We start from the raw sequence: 27,212 nt of genomic DNA on the forward strand, positions 1-27,212 counted from the left end.
TATCTACCTGTTGCAATGTTAATGATTATCAATCTACCGTTTACTGCAACTATGTATTTAAAATTACTGATGTAAACAAAACTGACAGATGAAAAGTTACAAGCTGTATTAGGAGCTTTTCTTCCTGGACCTCCGGTGAAAAAGGACCCATGTCCAGTCGGACTTTCCCAGTAAACAAATGTAAAATAAATAAAATAATAAATAAATAAATATTTATCTGTCTGTCTATCTATCTGGATAGATAGAGACAGATAGATATTTATAGATAGATAAATATAGGTAGATAGATAGATAGATAGATAGATAGATAGATAGATATAGATATAGGATCATAGCATCATAGGAGGTTAATAGGCTATTGGCCCTGAGGCCCTTGTAAGCCTAGCCAAGAGATTAGCCCATGTTTAGTCAAGTCAGCACCCAAAGCCCCTGTCCAGCAGGGACAGGTGGAATTCTAAGGGTGTATTTTCTGCTTCCCATCCTATTATCCAGGTTGCACTTAAAAAGGGATAATAAGGTACTCTGCTTGACTTGGAGAGGGAGCTTATTCCACAGATGGGAAGTCTCTGGGACACAAATCTGTCCTGCCAACATCTCCTGTTGACATCACAGACTAGGTTGAGGTCATGCGTACAGGTTGCTTGAGTGGAGCTTGACTTGCATATATGCAGCAGTCTCATCAAGGTGGGGTCTGAGATTGCTTTATATGCCAAACAGAGGTCACCCCTGAGAAGTCTGTATGAAACTGAGTAGAGGGATAGGGCTTTTAGCCTATCTATGTAGGGTAAATGTTTGAGGCCCTGGCTTCTCCTGGTGAGAAACCTCTGTGGTCTTTCCAGCTGCTGCATGTGCTTTGCGAGGTACATACCGAAGGGGGAGTTGTACCCAATAATTGGGCTTATAAGGGAAGAATACAGGGATGTTATGACCTCTTTGTCCCTGGATTAGATACTCTTACTTATGAGGTGGGCCATGTAGAAAGCTTTCCATACAACGGAAGCAACATGGTGATCAAACATCAGGTTGCTATCAACTTCGGTACCCAAATCCCTCACTACTGATTGTGTACTTAGAGCATTATTTTTAATGTGATAGTATGTGGGGATGTCATTCTCCCCAAAGGGGATGATGAGGATGATGCAATTTTTGGTATTTAGCTTGAGGCCATGCTTCTGGCACCAGTCATTTGCTTGGCTGAGACCCTCTTGGAGGATGTCCACATCACTTGGGGAATTGATGACTGCGCCCAGCTTGCAGTCATCTGCAAACTTGGTCAGCCATAGTCCACTGCTTTTGACCTGCACCTCAGAGAAGTATATCCTGAACCACAGAGGTCCCAAGACAGATCCCTGGGGTACTTCACTCATTATGGGTCAACTGCTTGAGTTGGCTTCCCCTATTTTGATTAGGTGGGTTCTGTCAGTGAGCCAGTTTTCTACCCATCTGGTAACATATGGATTGATGTCTAGTTCAGAGAGTTTATCTAATATGCTCGAGTGGGGAATAGTGTTGAAGGCTTTGGCCAGGTCAAGGTAGGTGGTGTGCACCATCTTCCCCTCGTCCATGGCTTTGGTGACTGTCTGAAAGGAGTCGAACAGATTTACCAGACCTGATGACCCCTTGACAAAGCCATACTGTGTGAGGTCGAGTGTTTGGAGGTTGCCAAAGTCCCTGTTAATGAGGTCCATGATAATCCATTCCAAGGCCTTGCAGATCAGGCTAGTTAGGCTAAGGGGTCTATAATTTCCCCAATCAGTGGACGCTCCATCTTTGTGTAAAGGGATGATGGTGGCTGTCCTCCACTCGGCTGGGACAAAGCCGGTAGTCAGGCTTTGGTTGAATAGGGTGCATAATGGTGCTGGAAGTTCATGCCTGAGTTAATGTAGGCTGCAGCCAGGGATGTTATTGGGTCCCATAGAGGCTGTATTTTTTGCCTTTGAGAGGGCAGTGATTACCTGTTCCCTAGAGATAAGGGGTGGGGGCAGGTACTGGGGATGTCCAGATTTTCTGATGGGGAGGGCAAAGGGGATAAGTTTTCACTGAATCTGTCAGCCAGTTGATTGGCTATATCTAAAGCATTTGTGCATGTGGTGTCCTTGGTCACCAGTTCTAAACAGACCTGCGTGCTTCCTTTGAGATTTCAGACATATGTGAAGAAGGCCTTATGCTTGTCTGTAGTAGATGTGGCCAATTTGGACACGAAGTTGGCTTTAGAGGATTTCACTAGTGCTCTTAATTGCTTGTTCAGGGTAAGGAGAGATTGCTTCCAGTTGGGCACCTCTTCCTTCTTGGTCCTGGACAGTAATTTGTTTCCTTTGGTTATATAGTTTATTTATTGCAGATGTACACCAGACAGGTTTACTCTTCATTACGAAGGATGATTTTGTCCTTCAGGTATTCCTGATTTAATGCATCTATATAAATGCTCATATAGTACATTGGCGTAGATTTGGACATTGGTGCCAGTTCCTACAATGGGGGAGGGGGCTGTGAAGCTGTTTATACCATCGCTCAGGAGGTTGTATTCAGCTTTGGAGAAGTTTTTTTGTTTGACCCTAGGTAAAGAGGCGGTCAGGGGAGATGGTGACTTTGAAAGAGTCAGCTTTATGATCAAATCTTACCAGGGAGGATGATACTGTAGGGGTGCTGCAGTGGTTACTCATGTTGGTTAATACCAAGTTCAAGATATTACCACCTCTTGTGGAGGTATCGACTAGCTGTACCAAGGCATTTGCATTGATAAAATTGAGGAATCTCTGGGCATTTCTGTTCTGGCATGAGTAGTTTTTCCAATCTATGGTTGGGTAATTAAAGTCACCCAGGATCAGGGTAAAGGGTTGAATCTTGATAGATTTTAAGAGATCTAGATAGGTGGAGTGTGCATCATGAGTCAAATCTGGGGGCCTGTAGCTAGCTATAATTTGAATAGGGGTCTTGTCAATGGTTAACTGCACCTGGAGTGTCTCCTCTTTGTCATACTGTTTGTCCAGCCTGGAGGTGTGTGTGTCATTAATAGTTATTGAAAATCCACCTCCTTTGTCTTTGCTGCCCACAGTTTAGGGTCTGAATGTGTGATAGGTTGAGTAACCAGGGAAGGATGAGGTGGTCTCCACAGCTTTGAACAAGGTTTCTGTGACTGGGCAGATGTCAGTATCTTCCAAGGCTAAGAATGCTTGCAATGAGTGCAGTTTCATGTTTAGATTCCTAGTGTTTAGCAGCATCTCCTTTAATTTGTGTTTTGTTGAAATTTTTATGTTGGTAGTATTGACCTCATGACTTTTCCTAAAAAAGGCACTATGGGGAGGCAAGGGCCTTTGACAGAAGCCTGAAGCCCAAGTGAGACAGATGCAGGCCATCTCTAGCAAAGCATTGTGAACTGTTGATCATATCATCACAGGCTGTCAGGTACTGGATCCCCCAAGAATGACACCAGAAACTAAGCCAATTGTTAGTCAATCATTTCGGTTTGTATTGAGGCATCATTCTGGGCAATGGTAGAATGCTGCTTAAGGCTAGGGACATACCTGTCTGGGACACATAATCAGTGAGCTCAATCATGTCTCTCTTCATATAGTCCAGGGAGTTACGCCTCAAGTCGTTCACACCAAAATAGACTATGACAGAGTTATAACAGTACCTGCTGTTCAGAGACTTGAGTTTGTGTGTGATATGGTGGATTCTAGCATCTAACTAACTGTGACTCTCTCCTTATCCAGCCTAGTGAGAGGCACATCTGTGTGTTTCATAATGGAGTCTCCTATGACTAGTATGTTGGGTTTATGGTTATGCCTTAGTGTTTGTGAGACACTGGTGTTTCTACTATGCATAGTATGTGGTGTGGAGGGTTGTGGAGTTCTCATGTGTTTTTGCCTCTGACGTCTCCTTTGTTTGGGTTTGCTTTTGTTGAGGACCTCTGCATATGTGGCTGTGTGTTGTATAGTTGTGGGTGGTGTTTGAGGTGTAGTGATTGTGTTGACAACTTTCTCAGTGCCAGATGCAGTAGCTTGTGAGGGAGAGAGCATAGGCTCTAGCTTCTTTATGTAATTGCATCTCTCACAAATTGTTTTCCTAGGTGAGGAAGAGATGCCAGGGAGAGCTAAGGGGTAGGCCTAAAGCCCAAGTGCTTAAACCGATACTAAGAGGCTTAGAATAACACTTAAAATTTAAACAGGCCAAAAACAACAGTAATAAATTCAGCAAAGAAGATGCAATTGAACACTTTAGATAAATCAGTGTCAGGTTAAGCATGTAAGCAGTTATTTGTGGACTTTAGACTATTTATATTTTTTGTCTGACCTAAGATTTATACTGTAAACTTGGGAGGCTATTTGCATACTACACATAACCATCTAGTAACAAAGATAATTGCTGAATACTGTTTTTTTTCAAAACTCTGATAAACCAGGAGAAATTCTGTACTTAAAATTGATTTTTTGACACAAGCTAATGTATTGTTTTGGAGGGAGTACTTATTCCATGATGTTATAATAAACTTGTTTAAGAAAAAAAACCTAGAACCAACTCAGTGATTTAGAAGGATGAAGCACTGACTATGGTTTAGATAATCTGTGTTTATTTAGTGCCATGGGTATCTGAGGTACCTGGTGGTGGAGCGTGAGCTCAAGCAGCAGGTGACAGCTCACATATCATGGTGGAAGGACAGAAGGCTGCTTGGCTTAGAGCACTAGATACACCTAGTGGTGGCTGGTTGCATCACCTGTTTACAGATGCCATGATGGCTTAGGCATCTTGACTTGCAGGTGGCCCACTGTATACCACCCATCTCTCACCACTAGGGAAAAGAATGTGCCTTTAGGGCTTACTGGTCAGGAATGAATTGGCCGTAGGGCTCTAAGATAGACTTGGGATGCCTGGCTCCTTTCCTTAAGGAACAAATAGACCAGTTGAGTACATGTAGCTGAGTTATTAGGCAGGTGTGGGAAGGAAGAAGGAAGAGGAAGTTAACATTAAAGGGCATTATGAAATGAGTTTAAAATAACATATTAAGTTAGCTGGCTTTCAGGGACATGTTAAATATGTTAAAAGTGACTGCAGTTTTTTTTAATGTAGATGTACTTGCTTGGTGCTACAGTGAAGAAGATGGCATAATGTACTTAGGACTGAAAGGCATTTGTCCGTTGCTGTCATGCCTCACAACATTCTAGGCTTATGGAAATATCTGTTAATTGCAAGCCCACTCATTTATTACTACATATTTATTTACAGAGTCCTTCAGCTTTCCCTTCTTATGATGTAATATGATCAAGAAAATACAGGTATTGATAGTTCACTGCGTTTTTTCATGGGAGTATGGTTGAGTTAACTACATTTATATGAGAAATAAAACTGTCTGTGGTTAACAAATGTAATACTTTTTCTTAAATGTGTCATATGTAGTAAATGAATTTACATGTGTAAAACACTGGCCCATGATAGTAAAGTGTGTCCTTTAGTTTTTGAATTTAGAGGTTCAGATTAGCATTAATAATTAGTTCAGGATTCACTGAAACCTAAATCATTCATCTCCCTTTGTTCGATCAAAACATACGGCAATGACTCATGTTCTGGTTCATTTTAATTATTAGAAACACGGAGAATCTTTTTTTTTGAAGAGTACAACCTCCACTACACCTCCAATGCGGCATCCACATTCACTTCACATATAAAACCCCCCCACAGTCATACTAAAGTGAGGAATAGTGAAAAAATAGAAGTACACAACTAGCTTCCACAACAAACTGAGCTGAAATGTACTGTGGTGAAAAATATTCAGTGAAAGGACACAAGGCACAATATGCAATAGCAAAGTGTACTTAAGCATTAATGGTGTTTAATGTAAAATTCCCCTGGATTTCTTTTCTTTTTAATATTGTCTGTGTTGTGGGCTTGTTATTAATTCCATCACTTTTCATTCAGTGATTTAACACTTAGCTGTTACTAAACTGTTTGCCTGTGCCACATTGTTTACTAGGAATACGGTAAATATTTAAAAGCATGAGCAGGTGAGAATGCACACATAGGCTGGGATTTATAGACAAGTGTTGATCACTAGTGCAGCACCACATTAAGTGCAGCAGATGGCCCAACGTGCTAATCAGACATGTATTAAGGCCATCATTGCATCAATATACTGAGCAAATGACTGAGCACTACTTCAGAATTGGTACAGGTAAGAGTAGTGTGAAGCTAGGTGAATGAATACTGTGATAGTTCTGTGTCTGACCTGCCACTAGCATTGCACAGTTGATGCACATTGACACGTGTAATGAAGAAGTACATTACTGTCATTCCAGATAATCTACAAAGAACATCAGCACAGTGACGTGCCAACCCTGTTCATCATCAAAATGAGGAGAGAGAGGGAGAGGGATAAGAATGCAGGAATGAAAAATAGATTAGGTGGAGGAAAAACACATAAGAATAATCAAAAAGTATGACAGGTTAGAAGAAAGTGTGTGTGTGTGTGTGTGTGTGTGTGTGTGTGTGTGTGTGTGTGTGTGTGTGTGTGTGTGTGTGTGTGTGTGTGTGTGTGCGTGCGTGCGTGTGTGTGTGTGTGTGTGTGTGTGTGCGTGCGTGCGTGTGTGTGTGTGTGTGTGTGTGTGTGTGTGTGTGTGGGTGGAGTGCCTCAGTTTTGTTATATGAAGAAGAAAGTGGAAGTAGAGTAGGTAGAGGTGCACTGGCTGGGGACAGAAGGAGACAAGCAGGCAGGAGGGTGGCAGACAGACAGATATTTAATGAAGGCACAGAGAGATAAAAACTGTATGCAGACAGAAGGTGAGGGTGACAGTGGGTTAACAAGGACTGACTAGACAAATGGTGATAGGGATGGTTAGACAGTGAACATAGTATGGAGAATGACAAGCGGGGGCAATGGCTAATTGCCAGTCTAGCCCATAGGGCAACATTTAGCTATCAGTCTCCTTCTTGACTGATGTCAAGGTCAGGCTGCACAGCTAGTAGCCAAATGGTCATGCCATTTGACAGCTTAAGTAAGGAGGTGCACTACCATGTTGAAGCAAGCAACAAGCTGCCAGTATATCTTGGATGATGCAGGTTTCCAAAACTGATGGTGAGAGATGATGTGAGACCCCTGCAGGCCACTGTCAGGAGAGGAGCCTCCTCCTTTCTCTTGACAATAGGCCATGGAGGTCATTAGCAATCCCTCCAGGTCACCTTCAGCAGATAGACTGGGTAAGCCCTGATGAACCAATGCCAGAACCACTGGCCATTTCATGCCAAGACAACCTCCAACATTCAACAACCTTCCTCACAGAAAGACCTCCATAGGTATGCGAAAAAAAGAAGGTGCACATATGCAACACAACCAATAGCAGTTTCACACATTGGGGTGCCACACAAGGTATATATACCTCATTGTCATTCAGTTGCTCCTGCATCCCCTGACACTGTGCCATGCTCACCTTTCATTGCTTGGTCATTATAAAAGAAAATATACATGCCTTATTATATAAGTGCAACAAGTTAAAATATAAGAGGAGGAAATAATTCTTACAATAGTTGTTGGACTGTCTTTCTTTCTGTTGCCCTCTTTCTGCCTCCATAACCTTTGCTTTCCATTGATGAAGTAGGTCCAGGTGGCACCACTGCAGGTCACTGTAGAGCTGCTCTTGCTAAGACCCTGCCAGACATCTGCTTTGGACATGGGGTTATCATACCTCTCCAGGCTGTACTCAGAAAAGTCACTATGGAGGAAAAACTAAAATATTTTCTCTCTTGCACAGGAGCTGGAGCTTTGAACTTTACAGTACCTGAGGAAGCCATGACTGTTACACAGGTCCACTCGAGGATCAAAAATGGGCACTTTGTGTATTCAGAAGTCAATTGGCTTGCATTTTAGCACATCAGCAGAGCACAACCAAGCAGTTACAGTACAGCACCGTTTTACTACCAATCCACATAGGCTGTGTGCATGAGCATTACAGGTATAATGTTTCCACATTGCTGTATTGAGCATGTCTAGTGCCATCTAGGCTGGATGGCTCATTTTAATCTAGATGAAATTCAGAAACAACTCCTTAAAGGCTGTTCTAGCCAAATTGCCAGAGTGTGTTATTAAAGTTTTAAGTTGTATTTTTGCTGACAAAATGCTTTTTTATTTGTTTATTTTGTGTTTTGTGGTTACTGGAGATTCAGAAGCAAAGCTATGGAATTGACTCATGAGCTTAACCATAATTTTCCAAGGCCCTTAGCATGATACAAAGTGTGAGAGCCATTTTGCATCAGAATACTTATAGAAGAAAATTAGTAGAATACACGTTTCTTTCAATTAACATCTTTATTAAATTATCACATATGACAATTTTACATTTATATAAATGAAAACCAAACAACACTGACACCACTTTGCATAATATCTTTCTTGAAGTGGATATCAATATATGAAGGCAGAAAAAATGTCTGGTAATGTATCACATTAGTGTCATCAACACCTGTGGTATTTGTAAGTGTGAACACAGCACACTGGCACGGCACTATCATATCTATTTTTGGTGGTGGTGGCACAAACTGTAGGCATTGGACACCTAGGAATGGAAAGGACAAAAGGGACATAAAGACCACATACATAGGAGTAGAAATGGCAATGCTATGTACAGGAGAGGGAGGTAACAGGGTGTAGATACCATCTCACAGGACAAAAACAGGTAGGGATGTAGGGAGCCTATCCCCATAACAGCATTATGTAGATGGGAAGGACGAACACAGACATACATGGCTTGCTAACCTGTTGAAGAATGTGAGGAATGGAGGCAGTAGCTTTAGGTCGGTTACTTTCAGTACCCTTCACTGTCATGTGTTACTCACAGGTGGACAGGGCTTGTCTTCAGCTCCTGGGAGAGGGTCAATAGGTGGAAAAGTTCCACAGACAGGAGTATGAGTTGTTATTGTAGGCTTTCTGCATGCCTAGTATGTACATCCTTGGCAAAAATGCCATGGACATAGATCCTCTCTACATGTGCAACAAAAACTAAGTGATATGGTGCCCTGTGCATAAAACAAGGTACAGGGTATTTCTAAGGACATGCTTACCCAAAGAGTGGACCATCAAAACAGAAATAGCTCACAAAAGTGGGGTAGCTTCTGTTGTCCCTAAGTGAGGAGAGAAGCAGACCGTCAATCCCGGGTTAACTAGATGTACAAGATGGACTAGCAAAAAGCACTCAAATGTAAGTAGGAGATTCACTGCAAAGTAAACATTATTATACTACAGTGCAGGTGTGATGGAATCTTTCTGCCAAGAATCCTCTGCATATCATTTTTTCAGGTAGCTCTAGGCTGCAATGGCAACAACACAAATGTCAAGTTATGCATGGCTCTGTTCTGTATGCTATATACAGATGGCAATGCCTAACACCGCTGTGTATGTCACGGGCAGTATATACTTGTATCTGAGTGCCTCCAATAGTATAACTTGTACATGCTTTAACAGATTCTACAATTGGATGGACCAGCAGAATGCTATAAGAAATGTCTGATGTCAGCAGGTGTCCTTTGGCTGAATATGAAGGAACAGTCCAATAAGAAAGTGACAATATGTTCTGCACTAAAATGTGATAGGTTTACCTACATCACCAGCATTAAAAGCCCCTTTGGAAAAACAGTCTGAAACCACAACATCACCAGTGCAGTATGGCTGTCCTTGCAACTGTGATACCCAGCCATGCTACCCATAAGTCTCTACTTCATTACTTCATACAGCCTTTTACATGTGCAGTGCCCCTGATGTGTGCATACCCACCTTAAGGGGTAGGGGTGGGGGATTGGGTGTTCGCTACTTCTTCATGATGCTAGATCAGTCCCTAAACTAGGTAGAGCACACTGCATAAACCAGGAGATATGTAAGTTACTTACTCAGGTACAAATAACTGCCATAAACAGCATTTAAGTGATTGTGAAGGTGTTCTGTGGCTTTTGTGATGGCATGCAACACACGTTGCTGTTCAGATCTCTAATGGAAGATGTGACCTCCATAGGGGCTTTGATGATTCAATTGGGAACCACTATCCAGTCTGCATTGTCTTCCCCATGGTCCACACTGTGAAACAGATACTACCGCTTCACCAGTTTCATGATGTACTGTGCCCACTGCTGCCTTACATGTGACACCACTGCTGCTTTTTTGTCCCTGGACTCAACAGTCTGTTCTATCGCTACTAGTACTTCTACTATGCTGGGCCTTCCTATAATGTTTCCCTGCTGCTATAGCTGTTTACAGGGTGCTGTATTATGTAGCATGGTATCCATTACAAAGTTATTGCTGCAGTAGTTGAGTGCATATTGTAGTGTCCTGCTGATTTGGCCAGCCAGTGGAAGCATTCCATTAGCTGTCTAAACACAAGTATACTAACATTATGGTTTCTACATTAACAGTGTTGTACACGTTTTCTGCCAGTGTTTGGAGGTCAATGTATGTAAATTATTGCAAAGTAGTAAAGCTATAAGCTGTTAACGAACTACTTTTCATGAGCAAGAGTTTGATTCCTTCAGCCTCTAATTACCTACTATCTAGCTCTGAGTGGTCACCTAACTAGACAATGCTACCAAGCAGAGTCTAATAAAGGTCACAGAGATCAATAACTCTACTCTAAGTTAGCAAATGCAAATAAGTCAAAAAATAAATAAATGTGGTTCATCACTCATGGCTTCAAAGCATCTGACATTGCCAGCAACACACAGCACTCACACCATTGTACATGGCCTGGTCTTTGTTTGTATGGTACACTTGTACAGTGCCCTGGGTAATATGTCCATATGTTCACATTCTGACTTGAAGACCCTGTGGTAATACTCTCACACAAACCATTGTACCATTCTATGAAGGTTCACATTAGTCCCTTCCTTCTTGCTGTCCCTGCCGAAGTCAATTACAGTTTTGTTGCAAATGTTAAAAAAATAATTGTTATCAAAGTTTTACTGCTACCCTTTGTAAAGCCATAAATAAGTTTTTATTTTTTTTAATTTTCACAAAAACAATTCAAATAAAGCCTTAAAGGTTCCATAATTATTTTACGTAAATATATCTATCTGTATGTGTGTGTGTTTGAGGGGGGAGGGGATTCTGCTATTTGTGGTTGACATCTGTTTAATCAATTACATTTGGTTGACATATGCAGATGGTCAACAGGTGCACTATTTTAACAATCCCTGGGTAGGGAAATATTCCCTTTCCCTGGGGACTGAGTGATCTTTGAGTTAATATATTTAATTAGCAAGGGGTACTGGGGATTGTTGATATTATTAGTTTTTCTTTATTGGTTTCATGCGGTAAGGATTTCCTCATGCATGCATGCTCACTTGGTTGGCAATATTTGCATTGTTAACCTTTTGTGGTTAATGTTCTTACTATAATGTTGAATTGTCAACCAAGTAATTCCCTCTCTCTCTCTCTCTCTCATATATATATATATATATATATATATATATATATATATATATATATATGGTTAAGGCTAGCATTAGAGTTACCACACATGAGTAAGGGTAGTACTAGTGGGGATTCATCTTTACCCTAAGACTAGCTGTTGGACTACTGCACATACATATACACATACATGCAAACACACATGTAACAGTGAATTTGTACTTTATTTGCAGGGTTTATATATAAATCATTATTTTATAAAATTCAACTATTATAAGAAGTTTTGGATGAAATATTAGTACAATTAAACTGAAAAATTTATTTAGCAGAAATCCAGTACAAATCTTTAATGTTAATGGCCACTTATTTAATGGCCAAAGGCATGAAAATTGTTTTCTTTTCTTAGATGTTAAGTCTCTGTGGGGTATTACATGTTTTATTGTAATGGAATGCAGAATTTAATGAATTTCTCACATATGTTTTTAATTTTTCAGTGATACTAAAACACTAACACTACAAAAGTTTGCATTTAAAGTCTTCTTCAGTAGAAGGTCAACATCCCTGTAGCCAGAAACTACAAATGTCCAGAATATGTCTATCATCTTCTGCCAGAAAGACTCTTCATGCTTTTGTAACAAATTAAAACTCCCTGGTGATGGTCTCTCAGAATGTGCAATTACAAAATAAACTTAAACTCTCTTGCCAAATAGAGCTGTCTAGTGCTTAGAATTTAAACTAATGGCATTTGCCACTTTTTAGTACTATAAATAAAGTTCATTATTTTAAAGTCAGCAGCTCAGAAAATATGTTTTGTCTGAAAAAAATGACATCAAAACTTGTGCTGTAAAACTCTAAGCAAATATTAGAATAGCATTTTACAAATGCTATACTAACTGCTGAAAAAGGTAGGGAAATCTAAAGCCTTATTCAGTATATATGGTCTTGATCTTATGAATTTTGAGTTTTCGGTAATTCGATATTATGAAGTGGAACCATATATATATATATATATATATATATATATATATATATATATATATGGGTCTAGGACTATTCACTGAAAGCACATTTTACTGAAAGTCAAATGACTGTGCACAAATCACTGAAAGCACAATTGACTGAAAACTCAGTTCACTGAAACACATTTCCCTGAAAGTTATATATGGCCTTTTCCCCACTGTAGTGCAACCCTGGAGTTAATATATATAGTAATGGGGGTGTGGGGGGCACTGCTGCCCCCTCATTGGGGGTGTCGGGGCATAGCCCCCTACATAGTTTGGATATATAAATTTAGAAGAGAGTAATTTATTGAAATTGCAAGTATCCATGTGTATAGTTCAAAATATTTAAAATAGCTGGGGGGCTATGCCCCACACACACCCCAATGTGGGGGGCAGTGCCCCCATACCCCCTTACTATATATTCTAACTGCAGGGTTGCACTACAGTGGGGAAAAGGCCATATATAACTTTCCGTGAAATGTGTTTCAGTGAATTGTGTTTTCAGTGAATTGAGCTTTCAGTGAATTGTGCACAGTCAAATGTGTTTCAGTGAAATGTGCTTTCAGTGAATTGTCCTAGACCCATGTATATATATATATATATATATATATATATATATATATATATATTTTTTTTATGTAGATATGTATATACAATGCATTTATAGAATTAGGCCCAATTCCAAAAGAAAGTCTCTCAGTGTAAGTGACCACTAGCACAGAGATCAGGTCTTTTGGAATCGGGTCCCTCAGTGTATGCCTTTTTATATATAGGCCTTACACTGAAGCAAGTTACTTACATTGGAATCTGGCCCATTGAATAAGATGATGTTACTCATGCATTGACAGGAATTCATGGAACCACCAACTAACCTCTGGCCATCTTGGTCATTCTCAGGGATCTATCTCTGTATACCACACGGCAAGAGTTTTTAATTTTATGATCACAGTTTTATACATTTGTGCCAGAATGCTTGACTTATTTTTGAAGGAGACCCATTTCTAAATACTGATTTATTCTGTATGAATTTTTGTTTTGTCTCTCTTTTAACGTTGTAGAATTGCTTCTTGCCTTTGGATTAACAGTACAAAGCTAATTATTCTGTACACTTTCAAAACATTTGTTCTTTTTCTTTTGCTAGTCTGCATTTTTATTTAACACTCAATGCCCCCAGATAATGGTGGCAGATGTCACTCCATGAGTACTTAACCATACCTCTCATCTGTCCAGATGTTGCAAAATGTCAAGATTTTTCCCTCATATTGTTGGTCCATTTTTCATAAAATGTGTGGTTTTCTCGCAAATTACTAAGGATTGAAGTCATTAAATAATGACAGGTGTTTGAATTTCAGCCTTCATATCCTGCAGAAAATGCATGCTAAAACATGCCATTCTGGCAACAGTCTAAGATTAGAAGACCGATATTTAAAATCGGTCTGTGTTTAGAGGGTTTGTTCTTCTTATTATTTTTGGCTTTGTCCAGAATTCATGTGTATGAGTTTGAGAGGTATATTAACAACAATGATTAATGGCTCTTCAATTAGTACCTTGTATGAATGCAATATACACTTCTTTTGTGTTTAAACTGTTTCTATAGTTGTATAAAACAGTCCTATTTACACACAGCTGCAAGTAACTGAGTTAATGAAGCCTAGTACTTTATATTTTACATGATTTCTGCAGCAGTTTGTACTGTATTCATAAAATTATATTCTCTACTTAGTTGAGCTCTTGCTCCTACAAAATAATTTTAGGTGCAATATTTTTAAGACAGAAAATATTTTGTTAGCTTCTGACTCTATAATAATGAATTTCATTTATACAGTAAATAGATGAAAATGCCATTAGTTTAAATTCTGTACAGTAGACAGCTATACTTAGCAAGTCAGGTTAAGTTTGTTTTGTAATTCCACATTCCGAGAGAAATCCACCAGAGAATTTCAACTTTAGTATATAAGCATGAGGAATCCATCTGGCAGGAGATCATAGACACAGTCTGGACATTTGCAGTTTCTCACCACAGGGATGTTGACATTACTACTGAAGGGGACTTTAAATGCAAATGCTTCTGACATAAGTGGTTTAGTATCACTGAACAATTAAAAATATCTCAAAGGAATTCAGTAAAGTCTGGATTCTGCATAAAAAAATGTAATATTCCATAGTGACTGGCTTCTAAGAATACTACCCCATTTAGCAGATCATTGGACATTAAAATCATTAACATAAACATTTAAAATCTGTAGTAGCTTTCTACTAAAAGTAGTTTCAGTTTAATTGAATTGATCTTTTATATTGTGAGATTTCACACGATGATAAATTATGTGTGAGCCTTTTAGATGTAGTCCAGAAAAAATGCAAAAACTCTGTATCTTAGGTATAATACACTGAATAATATTGTGTGGAAAACAGAAAGTTTCCAACAGATTTGTTAAAAGCATGTGACAATTGTTTAACTGTATAACATGAATATAGCAACAAAGAATTTGGATTCTGAAAGCACCCTGAGTGTATGAGGCTGTTTGTTTTATAGTTTTGCAGGAAACGTGTCACCTTGAATCTTAAATTAGTTCCATCCACTGTGTTATTTTTCAATACTGAAAAAAACAGTTGGTCATTTTGATGGTTTTGTTTTGTGTTCTGAATGCTTGTAAGACATATTTACAAAACAAATTTGAGAATAAATCCATCTATCCATCCACAACCCTTTTTCCTATTTTTTGCACATGGGGTCAGGGTGTCACTTCAACAGTGACATCATCTAGAACCAATGCTGTGAATAAATCACGAACGAAACACCATGTACATCCAAAAACTATTGAAATCCTTTATTAAAATGAACCCTTGATAAAAATCCTTTTCCTTGTAGAAAAATTCAGGATGGATAAACGCTTTCAGGATTTCCCTTCCTCAGATCTTCTTTTTAGCGCTTTCGGGATTTCCCTTCCTCAGATCCTGTTGCAACTGAAAAAATATGTTCCATTTAAGGAAGGCTTAACCAATCAAGAAGTTTACACAAACTGACACCTCCAGTGTAAGCTAGATGTTCTTATTTTTGGACGTATGTCCTGTTTTCAGGCTTGATTTACCTATTCACACTCATCACACATGATTTTTAAAGATTTCTGGTGCACAGAAAATACTATATGATCAACATACTGGTGACACCAGCAATTAAAAGAAAGAAGGTACACATCTTTCACATAATTTTTGCAAAAGTAAAAATAAATTTGTTTGTGTGATAGAATTACGCAATATGGCTCGTTAAAGTGTACAGATTTTATTCTAATAATATGCTTATATTTTTTCATCATCTTTGTCTGTTTTTAAATATGTTTCTGAGTAGTATCCCACTGTGTTACTGGAAGCGAGAAGTGTTATGTGCTGTTTGGTGTTCAAATTTTCTGCTAAATAGATGTTTGGATTCTTAGCTGGATATGTTTACATTCAAGGGCCTTTGCACTTATTTTCAATGTCTGCAGATTGAGTGGTATTAATTTGAACACTTGCTTATTGGAAATGTGAAAACAGCTGCAAAGTTATTTATTTGTATTTTGAGTGTCACCTCCATATCCAAATAACTGATGCCCAAAATTGCCTATGCTAGGCTGCAGTAAGCTAACATTTAATTCTGCATTTAGAGAAAAGCCCCAGACTCACATTTAGCAGCTGTAAAGTAACCAAAGTATGATAAATTGCTGTTAGGTATGGAACTGAAATAGGTAGCTGCCTACACACACAGACACACAAACACACACATGAAGTCCGACACTGGAACATCCAGATGCACCCCCTCCCACACACAGTCACTTCTGTACTTTGTAAAATCTGCAAGTGCATTACCGATTACCACAGACAAACATGTATTTACTGTTTTATGAAATGCAAAAAAAAGTGCACTGTCAAAGACTTCAGAATAGAAAAGCAGATGCATAACTATCATGTCAAACACTAGTTGGCTGAAATATAGTCATCAGAGGACTGGATAAGCTAAACCAGCTGGGAGTCCAGAAGAAAATACGGAAGTTCTGGAGGGATCTAGGCAAAAAAAAAAAACAAAAAAAAAAAACAGGCTTTGTACCATGAGAATGAAGAACTGCAACAGTTATCCCACTTCATGAGAGTTAACCATCAACTGACCCTGGAAACTATAGCTCTCTTAGTTTGACTAGTCCAATATGCAAAGCCATGGAATTAATTTTAATGGAAATGATCAACAAAGACATAGGCAACCTTCAAATACTTGACCCAACCCAGTTTGGCTTTGTCAAGGGAAGGTCATGCCTACTAAACCTGGTGGACATCTTTGACAAGGTCACCAAGGCAATGGATGAGGGGCAAACCACCTACCTGGTCCTAACTAAGGCATTCAGTACAATGTCCCACTCAGGTAAAATTGACAAACTCACCAAACTGGGCATAAACCCCTACCTAACTCATTTGACTGCCAGTTGGCTCTCAGGCAGGACCCAGGAAGTCAGGATTGGTGAAACCACCTCCACTAAGAGACTACATGTACTTCTCAGAGGTAAAGGTCAATATCATGAGCCTTTGGCTGATCAAGTTCACTGATGACTGAAAATTGGAAGCTATCATAGATTGCCCCCGTGATGCAAACGTATTACAAGATGGTCTAACACAGACAAATGACAAGTGCAAAAGTCACAAATTAAACTCAGTTCCAAGAAATGAATTATAGTGCCTTTTGGGAAAACTGGCACCCAGGCTAATTACTTCATTGTTAGTACACCCCTAAGAGTTGACTTAGTAGTCAGGAATCTGGGGACATATGTAGACACTAATCTGGCCTTTGATCAGTATGTAGCCAAGGTAGTAAGAAAATCATTCTATGTCACACAACTTATAAGTAATGATATGGCATCCAGGTCCAGGAAATTCATGGTGCCACTATATTTGGCCTTTATCAGACCCATCGTTGAGTATAATACCCCCTACGGCATGTACCTGACCAAACATATGCAGTAGGTGGACCACCCACAAAATTTCCTTAATAGGAGAATCCAGGGTATAAACACATTGTCATATCTGATTGCCTTAAAACCCTTGCTCTACATTCTGTCTCCTATAGGTTACTGAGACAAGATCTACCCCTAGCATACAAGGCATTCAGGGATCTAGCTCTGGTGGACCTTTTGTGCATCTGTAAAATTAACAGGATCAGAACAACTAGATGCAAGAATTTAAAAGTTGTTTCTGGCATAAGTAAGACATGTTGGTGAGACAGATATATGACTCAGAGGATCCTCATGCCCTGGAACAAGCTAACCATAACCAATGGATGGCAAACCAGAAATTCCCCCCAGTCTGCCCCCATGCCTCTGATAGACATAGGCAGACAGTAATGCCCAAACTAACATAACCCCCAGACAACCTTTAGCATCTTCCTAACTAACATACCTTCTCCTAATAAATGCTCATGATACATAGGGATGAAATTGGGTTGGATTGCATGGCTAGGCCTAAAAACTCCCTTGTGGACATTAGCCTGGTGTATACCTATGAAACTATGAACCTGTAAATGGGGACTTTGGTTAATAGGAAATACAGCCTGGGTGGAAGGAAACACTGTCACAAAGTAGGAAAAGTAGGACAGAGCAGCTTGGAAAGTAACATAAAGTCTGGAGTATACTATAATTAGGCAATGTAAAAGGAGGAAGAAAGAAAGGGAGGATAGGGAAGCTGGATACATAAAAGAAGGAGGAGACTTGCATGAGAGGCATGGCAGAAAGGATGCAAGAATTAGAGCAAAAGAAAGTCAGAGGTTAGTTTAGAAAGGGTAAGAGACACCAGGATATCGTAAAATGAGAAAAAGTGCTAAATAAATGTATAAGGGAATGTAGGGCAGGAAACTACAGAAGAAAGATGAGGAAAGGGCAAGATCAACATTTGGGGATAAGGATGAATAGTTGCGAGAAAGAGGGAATGAGGGGAGCGGAAAGAAAAGAACATGTAGGCAGATGAGCGTGAGCTGAAGTTACATTCAGGGGGATGGATGGCAGGGTACAGTAGTACATACCTGAATGCAATAACTGTGGGGAATAAAGTAGGAAGAAATAAAGCAAACAGAGTCTGAGCTGCTGCAAAGTGGTAAGCTAATGGTAGACCAAGAAAGAAATGATCTTAGAAATTAAAAAAGAAAACAGAAGAAGACAAGAACAGACATCACTGCTGATGTCTAAGTCAACAGATGGTTAAAAGGTGAATGGTGACAGATATGTTTGTAGGAGTACATAGAATGCATAGCAGAGGAGGCATGGGATGAGAGACATGTTATGTTGGTATATATGTATGATGAAAAAAAGGGAAAAAAGAACTAGGTCTGGAAATAATTGGGATAAAGTAGTAGAGTTAGGGTATCTACAAGGAGTGAAAACACACAGAAATATTGCATTCTCAAGATATTTTATAATGATGGACAGGAGGAGGTGAATTAATATTGAAGAAAGTGTAAATAGTGGCTTAGGTGAGTGGGAACTCCCAGCCTCAGTCAGGTATGCAATAACACTGTTGATACTCAGAACTGGAAGGGTAGAAGAGACCCGGAAATTTCAGACTGATTTGCATTTTAAACATGAGCATAATGATTTTCTGAGAGGATTACAAAAATGAATGGAGTGAGAGTGTTGACAGAGTAGTGACCAGCAAGGATTATTAAAGTGAAATCATATGAGAAAAGCTGGCAGTTGGAGGTGAGGTATATGGATTTGCATTAGGAAGTGGAGTTAAATGTAGAATCATGGTGTTAATGTATATTAGGAAGGCCACTGATTCAGAAAATTTGAGATTTATGCACAGTGTGCAGAAACAGAGACAGAAAGAAAGAGAGAGAGAATATAGTTGGATAAATAGGGAAAAGTCATTTTATGCAGTTGAGCATTAAATTGGCCGTGAATCGAATAAGATTGAAGTGATATTTTCTAGAAAAGGACAAAAGGTAGCTCTCTTATTTGTCACCATATTTATTTTCTTGATGCCAGATATCTTGGATATATTATTCTAAGGGAGCAGAACAGCAAAGAAGTGAAAGACCTGTTTTAAATCTACTTGTGGAAGATTGCATGATTTTTGGCAATCAATAGGAGAATAGTTCTGGAAAATGTTGACTGATGATTTAATATAGTTTGAAGGGAAGACAGGTTTGAAGTACATTTAAATGAAATCAGTAGTGGATTTTCTGAAAGGAAACATGGGGGAACATGGAGACTCACAGGATAGGTACAAGAAAAGAAATATTTAAAAATAATAGTGTACAGAAACAATGAGACAATGTTATGGAGAACAGTGGTGATTACTACAAAAAAAGGCAATGGTGTGACTGGAGTGGAGTGTGAAAATGAAACATGTTAGTGAGGACAGTATGGACAGAAGACACAGGTTCTGTGCTAGATGAGAAAATTGCAGAAGTTGCAAAAACAATGCATACTTGTTTATATAACAAATAAACAATAGGCAGAGATAGCAGCTGGGGTGATTTCAAAAGTTAGTACTGTCAGATAATGTAAAGCAGTAATTAACATGGAAGAGTAGAGAAAGATAAGTAGATGAAGTGGTAATGAAAGTAAGAAAATAAACTCAGGAGAAAATATTTACAATTATGTTGTAAAGCAGTGAGATATAATTATGCCTACTGAGCAATTTTATGAAGGTTTGGATGCAAGACACATGGGGAAAAAAGGTAGGAGATAGAATGTTAAGTGTCATTGAGAGTAGAAGGAAAGAAAAGAGAACAGATTGTTTACTAAGGTTGTATGTAATGTGGAGGTGCAGTTATTCTACCTTTTGTTCATGCTTTTATTTAGGGCATGTAGTTGGAGTCATGCTGATGTGCTGCTAAAATGAGGATATAAAGATTGTGGGAAATAACAAGAAGGGAACATATAATGGAAGGGTGTGTGCTTTTAATCCACCAAATGGGTCTCAACTTATCCAATATGTGAATTAGAATTATATGTGGTCTGTTGGAGGGAAGTTTCTGTTTAAATCAGTGAAGCTTTGGGTTCTGTGCAATGACCAACAAATTATTTTGGATGTGTGTTATACCTTTAACTTTTAAATGCACATAGGTTCATAGGTTCATAGGTGAAGATTTCTCTTGAAGAGGGCCAGTGAGAAGATCTGTTTGACATGTATGGGAAGTCTGTTCCATAGCATGGGCAGTCTCTGGGTTATGATCCTGCTCCTCCAGCATGTTCTGCTGATTGTGGTAATGAGGTTGAGGTCTCTGGAGTGCGTGGTGCGGAGGGATTGGGATTTCTTCAGATGTAGCATTTCTAACAGGGCTGGGTCAGACATGGCTTTGTAAGTCAAACAGAGATCCCCTCTAAGGAGGTGATATGAGACAGAGAATAGTGGAGTTTTTTGAGTCTGCTCATATAGAACAAGTGTTTAAGGCCTAGGATCCTTTTTGTGAGGTACTTTTGTGGCCTCTCCAATTGTTGCAGGTATCTAGTGAGGTACATGCCACATGGGGCATTGTACTCGATGATTGGCCTAATGAGGGAAGAGTAGAGGGAGACAATGACTTCTTTCTTTCTAGATGCAAAACCCTTACTAATGAGATGTGCCACATAGAAGGACTTTCTGACCACAGTTGCGATGTGATGGTCAAAAGAAAGGTTGCTGTCAACCTGTGTTCCCAGATCTCTTATAGCACCTTCTGTGTTTAGTGGACTACCATCGATGTGGTAATTCATGGGAACCAGGTTTTTCCCAAAGGGGATGACTATACTGTTTTTGACATTGAGCTTAAGGCCATGGTTCTGACACCATTCGTTAGTCTCAGTGAGGCCTTTCTGTAGGATTTCAACATCACTTGGGGAGTTAATAATACCTCCCAACTTGCAATCTTCTGTGAATGTTGTCACCCTGAGTCCCTTTGTGTTGGCCTGGACTTCAGAGAAGTAGATACCAAACAAGAGAGGACCAAGCACTGAACCCTGTGGGACTCCACTCATGACTGGTCGGCAGTCTGACTTGGAGTCAGCTATTTTCAGACTGCGGGATCTATCTGTGACCCAGTTTGTAACCCACCTAGTGATATAAGGATTGATGTCTAGCTTACTGAATTTTTCTATGATTCCTGAGTATGGAATGGTATCAAAGGCCTTGGCCAGATCAAGGTAGGCTGTATGAACCACCATGCCTTCATCCACGGCTCTGGTGACCGACTCAAAGAAGTTGACCAAGTTGAGCAGGCATGATCTACCCTTCACAAAACCAAACTGTGTGGTATCCAGAGTTTGGAGATTCCCTATATCCTTGTTTATTAGGTCCATGATGATGTGTTCCATAGCTTTGCATATCAGGCTCATCAGGTTAATGGGGCAATAGTTTCCAGGGTCTTTAGTCACTCCTCCTTTGTGGAGAGGGATGACTGTAGCAGTGTGCCATTCAGTAGGGACAAAGCCTGAGGTGAGGCTGTGATTGAACAGGGCACACAGGTGAGGTGCCAGTTCACTCTGTAGTTCATGCAGAACACAGCCAGCAATATTGTCAGGTCCCACAGAAGCTGTATTCTTGGCCTTGGACAGTGCTGTTTTAACCTGTGCAGCAGTAATACTGGGTGCCTGGCAGTCTACTGGTATTGTGATTGGTCCTTGAAGGGGATAGTGGTAAAGTTGGCATTGAATCTGTCGGCCAGTGTACTGGCAATATCTGTTGGCTCGGTATAGGAGGTACCATTGTGCTGTAGCTCAGAGCAAATCGGGGTATTGCCATGGAGATTCTTTACATAACTATAGAAGGCCTTGTGGTTGTCTTTACTATCTGCTGCAATTCTGTTTTCATAGCTAGCTTTAGAGGATTTGATGAGGGATCTCAACTTTTTTGTTGAGGCTGATAAGGGATTTTTTCCAGTCTTGGGACTTCACCTTATTCCACATCAGTTTTCTCCTTCTGTTGTAGAGTTTATTTGTGGCAGGGGACCACCAGATTGGCTTCCTTTTTTTGGAGGAGAGCATCTTGGTTCTGTTGGGTATGGTGAGATCCATGCATTTGTGTATGTGTTCGTACAGTGGATTGGTGTATGATTCAGCGGTCATGCAAATATTCTCCATTTGCATGGGTGCCATGAAGTTAGCCATCTCTGTTTTTAGGAGACCAAAGTTAGCTTTGGAGAAGTTTTTCATGGTGGTTACCTTTGCGGAGGATGGGGGGGGTGGATTTCCAAGGTGATTAGTTTATGGTTGGATCTAACCAGGGAGGAGTTGACTACTGATGTAGAGCAACAGTCACCCATGTTAGTAATGACCAAATCAAGGATGTTGCTACCTCTAGTAGGGGTAAGAACAAGCTGATCCAGGGCATTGGAATTAATGAATTACATGAAACGTTGGGCAAGTGTCTTGGTACATGAGTAGTTTTCCCAGTTAATGGAGGGGTAGTTGAAGTCACCCCGTATGATAGTGTTAGGTTGGACACTAATATGCTCAAGGGTGCTTAGGAACATGGAGTGTAAGTCTTGGGACATGGTTGGGGACCTATAGCAGGCTACGACTCGAATCGTTGTCTTACCCAATGTTAGCTGCACCTGTAGTATCTCTGATGTGTTATGTTGTGCTACCAGTCTGGAAGTGTGCACATCCTTTATGAACATGGAAACATAATCACCTTTGGAGCTTCAGTCCAAGTTCTGGGGCTGAAAGGTGTGGAATGAGTTGTAGCCTGATAGTGCAGAGGTGCTTTCTGCTGCCTTGAACCAGGTCTCTGTTACAGCACAAATGTCGATGTTCTTCATTTTAAGCAGTGCTTCAAGTGAGTGCATTTTGAGATTTAGACTTCAAGCGTTGAGCAACATGACCCTCAGATTGCATTTGTTTGTAGCTGTCATGGTGGTAATTTGGTCTTTGGAACACCGCCTAAAAAGGCACTATAGGGGTGGCAAGAACCTTGGCCAGTATCCCAAAGCCCAGGGGTGACAGATGCAGGCCATCTCTGGCAAAGCATCGAGGTCTGTCAATCATGTCATCCCAGGCAGATAGTTAATGGATCCCCTTAAAATGACACCAGAAACTTAGCCAGTTGTTGAAATCAATCATTTTCTGCTTGTACTGTGGTATCATTCTGGGTGATGGTAGGATGCTGCTCAGGGCTAGGGTCATACCCGCCTGGGCAACATAATCTGAGAGCTCCTCCATGGCTCTTTTCATGTAGTCCAGGGAGGTACGTCTCAAGACATTCACACCCACATGTACAATGACGGAGTCATATTTGTACCTGCTGCTGAGGGACCTGAGTGCATACATTATGTGGCGGATCCTGGCACCTGGCAGGCAGCTGACTGTTACTTTCTCCTTATTCAACCTAGTGAGTGGGACATCAATGTGCCTCACTATCAAGTCACCTATGACTAGCGTGTTGGGCATGCTGTTTTGCCTTAGTGGCTTTGGTTGAGTTGCACACTGTTTAGGAGAGTTATGCGTCTCGTGTTTAGTGTTGTTTTGTGGTGGTCGAGTGCATTTCTGCCTTTGAGGTCTGCTGTTTGGATAGAGTTTTATTGAGAGCCTCCACAAAAGTCGGTGTGTGGTTTGTATTTTTATGTGAAGGCAGTGCTGGTGTGTGTTCTGGAGGGCTATGTATTTCATGTGGTGTGGTGCAAGTGTTGATCTTTTCATCTTGACCAGCTATTCCGGTCTTGGATGGAGAGTGCGTGGCTTCCTGTTTGGATATATAAGTGCATCTCTCGCAAGTCTGAAAGTTGGAAGGTAAGAGGAGAAGGTTGTCAGTGTATATGAGGCAGTTGCTACATTGCCTCAGGATGCCCAAGTTCCCCAGGTTAATAGGAGAAAGCACAGGGAACTGACCTTTAGACATGCCTGGAAGGGTGGGCATTAATAATAAGTGCTGCAGCTGCTTTCTTGTAGAATGTTTAGTGCTGCTAGCACTTTTGTGTGCTACAATAATTGCTACAAGGAGTTTGGTAAAGTGCTAGACTAATAAGCTAGCAAAAGTGCAGGAGAATAGAGAACTAGGAGATCTAAGGGAAAAAATTGAAGAGGAGACTTTGGCAGAAGCTTGCAAATAGTCCTGGATGCAGCAAATCTGTATCTGGACTAGATTAGTTGCAGGAAAGGCTGGAAACAAGCACAAAAGCTGGCTTTTAAACCAGAAAGTAGAAAAAGATGGAAAAACTGCCCAAACGGTCAACGAACTATAATGTCTGGGCCAGAAACCACTCCTCTTGTAGTAGATAGGCTACCTAGTGCTTACCACTCCCACTGATAAGCTAGAAGGCTTTCCTCCACTACAGAAAGGCTTGGGGACTCAGAAGCTTACAAACAGTCCTGGATACAATGAAATCTGTATCTGGACTAGATTAGTTACAGGAAAGGCAGGAAATAAGCTTAGAATTTTTAATACAGAAAAGCAGCTAAAACAGTACTAAAACAATTCACATGCAGTGCAAGCTAGAGCACTTGAGTTGTAGCAATATTAAAGCAAATACAGTTTAAATAAATGAATGAATTGTATTTAAATGGTAAAAAGTGCCAAAACATACTCTATATTTCCAAAATGTTTGAGAACCACAGTCAGCCACAACACGAGGAGATGCAAGCAATTTATTTTTTAAAGTGGAAAGGGAGAAAGGAGAAACAGATGGTAAGAAACTAAGTGGGTTGGCTTTCTTAAATGTTCTCTCTGTAGTAGGTAAAATGAGCTAATGACACTAGACTGGGAGGAGTGTCCAAAATCAAATTTACAGTAGGGGTGGGCAACTGCAAGGCCAGCAGGTATAAAAATAAGATACCAACAGGGAGGGAGAGTGGGAAACTTTCAGGGAGGGAGGGTGTGAAACTTTTTAGGCAGAAAACACTACAGGCAGTGAGCCAATAGATACAAAATGCAGTAATAAAGTATGCAGCAGACAAAAAAGTGATATAAATATCTAGAATAGCCAATAACTAGTAAAATAAGCAAAAAAAAAAAACAGTCTACTTATTGTTATAAATCACAGATCAGAGTTTTAGTCAGTGCTCCTTCTTTGATAGCTCTGTGTGGAATGGCAGAAAACACTCAAGTTAGCTTCTTAAGTAACAGAAGGTTGAAACCCGAAACAACTTTAAAAAAAGCTCAAAAGAACCAATGAGGTGCTTTCTCCAAGCCGTAGATCTGGCAGCCCCAACCAGCAATGACCACATTATCTGAAGAAGTCCATTATTTAATGGACAAACGTGCTTATGTTATGTATTTTGCATTTGTGGCAAGTTTTATCTTGTTTATAAGTACGAAGACGTTATTAAAAGTTAAACTTGTATCGAGTTCAGTTTCTGCACCATGGTTTCATAACGTTTTTTCAATTTAAATTATTTACTATGTATAAAGTGCATGGCAGATGCAGTTTAACTAGCCTGCTACCTAACTGTCAAAGCCTGTTTTAGATAAAGATAACCGACTGCCCAATTTTCATGTTGCATTTATGATGGCTATATCAAATCACAGGTTAGTGTTTATCCTTAGTATATAGTTATTTTGAATAATTGAGCTATTATCTCTGTAGCAAATAACTTAATATATTGTTTTAAGATATTTGCTAACTTATATCACCTAAATCTAATATAATTCATCTTATTTGTTACCTCTGAATGAAGAAAACTCCTAATAGCAGGCAGTACTTTTTAAAATAATTTTCCTATACCTATTTAAAAATATACCTTTTAAAAGTCAGTAGTGTCTTCGCTTGTATCCTGAAAAGGTATTGAAATATTTTAACTTGAAACTTTTTAGCAGAAGGTGGAGAAAATTCTTCAAAAATCAGTTTAAATGTGTGGGAGGTTAACAATAAACTTGCTCTTATTGTGATTACTACTAATTTTTTTTTGCAATTTCAGGAAGAAAGCAGACTACTTAATAAAATAACAACTTTTATTACTAATTAGTTGCAAACTACCAAGGTTAGTGGGAGAGCTGAGGATTACTACAGGGAGGACCTAGTGTAATTTAACAATGAGGAGATTCACTCACTATTGTTAAGCACTGGTCTTACACTCAATGTTGTTAGTCACTATGCTCACACTGGTGCATTAACAGCAGTCAGATGTCACAACAAAACAATGTCTGGAAGCAGTAAGAACTTTAAAACATAAAACACTTCAGTAAGCCTTTCATTTTTCTTTGTTAAATAAAATTATTAATATGATTTAATACTCTTTGTACTTCCCGCCACAGTTCTTTAGTGGTTGGGCCTTGTTGGACAACAGCATATGTGTTACAGATTTTAAAGCTGTAAAACACTTAAGCACTCCTGCACTTTGTTTCTTTAATTGCTGTAGTAGAGGGAAGTAGGTGAAGCTATGTGTAGTGTAAAGAATTATGATTGGGTCTCACTGAACATAACCCTGCTTGTTATGTGTTCTTCTTATAAGCATCGAGATTCACTTCTCATGCTTTACTCTTGTGGTGCCTGTTTTCACAATCACGTCTCCAACATGTAACAAGCTGATTATGATCAGAAACTCAATCATAATTCTTTATGCTTTGGCTTGGGTCCTCCTTTTGCATGAGTCAATAGCCCAAAAATGAAGTATTATATTTCTTAGCATTGTTATACATTACCATCAACACTATTTCATAATATTGCGTGCGATACAAACTCATATTATTCATTTAGTACAGCTGTAATCTTCCTATTGAATATATAGCCTAAATACTAAATCTGCCACTCTCTATTGTGCTAGAACAGGTGGTGGAAAACTTTGAAACAGCACTAACTGTATGTCTACATCACTTTCCAGCATAATTTACTTTATAACTGTAGTTCATGTTACCACATAGTGAATGTTTCATAAAGTCAGCAGTTTTTTACGTTTTGGAGA

The 27,212-nt window shown here is 39.6% G+C and overlaps 1 protein-coding gene across 1 annotated transcript in view; it reads left to right on the forward strand.

Annotated features, from left to right (window-relative positions):
- THSD4 (thrombospondin type 1 domain containing 4) overlaps nucleotides 1–27,212 on the forward strand; it is a 1,382,388-nt gene that overhangs the window by 1,039,396 nt on the left and 315,780 nt on the right. The gene's annotated exons all lie outside the window — the stretch shown is intronic.

This window comes from Protopterus annectens, chromosome 7.part1 (genome assembly GCF_019279795.1).
Source record: "Protopterus annectens isolate FY-2018-M chromosome 7.part1, PAN1.0, whole genome shotgun sequence".
NCBI lineage: Eukaryota > Metazoa > Chordata > Ceratodontiformes > Protopteridae > Protopterus > Protopterus annectens.